General features: G+C 37.7%; 1 non-coding gene across 1 annotated transcript; it reads left to right on the top strand.

The window, feature by feature from the left end:
- The first annotated feature begins 361 nt into the window (after positions 1-361).
- On the top strand, positions 362-2,592 carry LOC111206115. Its single transcript, XR_007328233.1, has 3 exons — positions 362-1,954; positions 2,213-2,361; positions 2,450-2,592. It is a non-coding gene; the product is annotated as an uncharacterized LOC111206115 (transcript).
- Positions 2,593-2,932: the final 340 nt, after the last annotated feature.

The following is a 2,932-nucleotide window of genomic DNA, read 5'->3' as shown; positions in this document are numbered from 1 at the left end:
AGCAGAGAGGCGAAAGGATAACCAAAACTTAGCATTTGAAACAAGCAAAGAGAATAAAGAGTGAGAGAACACATAGAAAAAGAAATAGTTTCTCAAATAGAAAACACCGAATGAAAGTTTTTCTTCTTGTTATGTCCACTATATCTTTGGTTTAATCTAGTATGTTGATAAACTTTAATCAATATTATGTTTCTTTCATTCTAACTACTTAACAATAGGGGAACTAAACTTCTACAATGTGCATTCAGATTCTTTCTTTTTGTTGAATATTGAGTGATTTTGATGTTTTCGATTTGCTTCTTTTGTAAAAGCATTCTTCTTTAAAGGTTCATGAGAAATCCCTCCCCCCCCCCCTCCCTCCCCCCCTCCAAATGGTGGAATAGTTCTCATAGGAAAGCTCTGTGGACACTTCTTATTTCTGTCTCAAGAAACCTATTCAAACTACTTTGTGCAAGCTTGTTTTGACTCTGGATCTTGGCCTTGGTGCCTCGTAGCTCAGCTTCAATTTGTTCAATTTTTGTGATTTTCAGGTTCAGATGTTTGCTTAATCTTCTTCCAATGTCTCTTTGGAAGAAGATTCAACTGCTTCATCTCTTTGTGAGCTTAGTGTGCGAGTTGCTAACCCTAGATGAAGACATTAAACCCCTTTTCGATCAGCTTTTCACCATCTTCAGTCCTCATGACATGAAGGTACAGTTTCTTTTTGCTTTTATTTTTCTTGGTTTGATGTAGAATTCTTAGTTTTGATTCTTCTTTGAATATAGAGTTGTTTACCATCTAAGGCACAGTTTGAGTTCTTTTAACATATATAGACACATTGGGCTGTTGGGACACTTTTTTTGGACAGCTGTCCTTTTTCTGACCTTTATGCCCTCAAACCCAGTTAGTTGTGTTTTGTATGGTTAGGTTAAAGTAACCCAGCTGAATTGTGGACATTAAAAAAGTTTGGTATTGTGTCTTAATCTGAACCACAAGTTTAAATTTGCCTAAGGAAATCTAACAGGTGTGTAACGATTTTATATTTGAGATTTGCATGCCTTTAGATTTCATTAGAAGCAACAAGATCCAACGGTAGATAATAAGATTGTATTACATTATTAGTTTTTATTTTTATTATATATTCACCCCTTATGTCTTATTTTGAGTGTATTTCAAAATTTAAAATACATAAGTAAATATATTTGGTATAGTTTGTTCTAATTTTTTTTCCTTTGTACTTTGACATCCATTTTAATAATTTTAATAATTAATAAATAATTTTTTGTGGATAAACAATGTCTGGACATGAGTTCTAATTATGTGGACATGTGAATTATGGACAGACAATTTGTGGACGGATGACTTATGGATCTGGTTTTTCATTTACCATAATAACAAAATATAGACCATGAAGTTGTTCTTAGTCTAGGTGTGTGGACATGGGAGGTGTGGATAGGAGAGTTGGGTAAAGAGAAGTTGTGTACAGGGGATGTGTGTACATGATGCCTTTGACAAAGGCGTGGACGAGCGGACTGTGGACAGAGTAACAACCAGAGCCTATCTTGATCCAAAACCAAAATACGTATCTTTTGGGGAAGGAGGAAGCCTCTCCCATCCCAGAAGCTCTCCTCTTAGCCTGAAACCCACTCTTTGTCACTCTATTAATTAACCTCTCCACCGCCGCATCCGCCATCTCCCCAACCTCAGTTCTAGGCTCTCCTCCGCATCTTTCATCATCGCTTCCAGTTCTTCACATCCTCATCTGCTTCCGCCATCACCGCTTCCGACATGTTCGCCGTCTTCGTCTCTTCTTGTCCTCCAACTTTTTCATCCCTCTCCCAATACACTTACCATTGAAGTTACAGCGTCGGTGACGGAGATCCTTGCCGTGTGGCTTCTAGATTAATCTCACAATCTCGCTTCTAGATCTGACAATGGTTTTGCTGGATTTGAAGGAAGCATCGGGAATCTAAAGGTGAGCAAAATTGAAGACGATTGAACTTTGTGTGAGATTTGATTTACATTATTCAAAGGTTTTCACACGTGTTAGGGAGTGTGTGCGTGTCCATTGGTCTTGTTTATACAAAGTTGAAAAAGTTTAGTTTGGTTAAGATGAATGATTTTTGTGTCTTTATCCATGTATAATGTGTGTGCAAAGTCAATTGTGTCTCCAACAGTAATTGATAAGTCATAAAGTGTCATAGGTGGTAAATTTCTCTTGAATATAAACCAGGTCGTTTAAACGGAAATTGCAACCCATTTCTTCAACCTTTCAATCAACCATTCATTCAACAATCTCTGTACAATTGTCGACTCATTTGGTGTGAATCTTGCCGGGGCTTTCAAAAACGACCTTTGGTGCTTGATCCCAAACGGGAGAGCGTAAGTTTCTCCCTCCAATTTGCATTCAGTCTGCTTTTACTGTTGAATCTTGATTCATTCTGATGTCTCTTTTGATTCTTTTTCACAGTTGCTATGTCCTTAAAAGATACACGAGGAACCCCCATCAAAATGGTGGAACCGATATCATTGCAAAGCTGTGCGGGCACTTCTTTTTTCTCTCTCAAGAATCATACTCCAACTTTTTTGTGCAAGCATGCTTTGATTCTGGATATTTTCCTTGGTGCCTTATCATTGCTGAAGAAATTGATGGAGAGATCATGTCGCTTGTCACTCACAGCTACGGCAATTATGTTGTTCAACGATTGATCAAGACGTTTAACGAAGCGGGCTATGATCTGCCACATAGTCTGCGTTCTATTCTCAACAACAACCGAGCATTTTTGAAAGGTGATACATGGGGAAAGCAGGTTCTTATCACCTATGACAAGACCCAAAAGTGATGGGAGGAAAATACATATGTCAGATATAGTATATACATATAGACAGATTACATACTGCAGTTTTCTACTTCAACTTGAAGTTCGTCCAACAACACTATCAGTAATTCTCT

This window comes from Brassica napus, chromosome C9, assembly GCF_020379485.1.
Source record: "Brassica napus cultivar Da-Ae chromosome C9, Da-Ae, whole genome shotgun sequence".
Lineage (NCBI taxonomy): Eukaryota > Viridiplantae > Streptophyta > Magnoliopsida > Brassicales > Brassicaceae > Brassica > Brassica napus.
The sequence above is the reverse complement of the archived record's forward strand: the minus strand, read 5'-3'. Positions and strand labels throughout refer to the sequence as shown.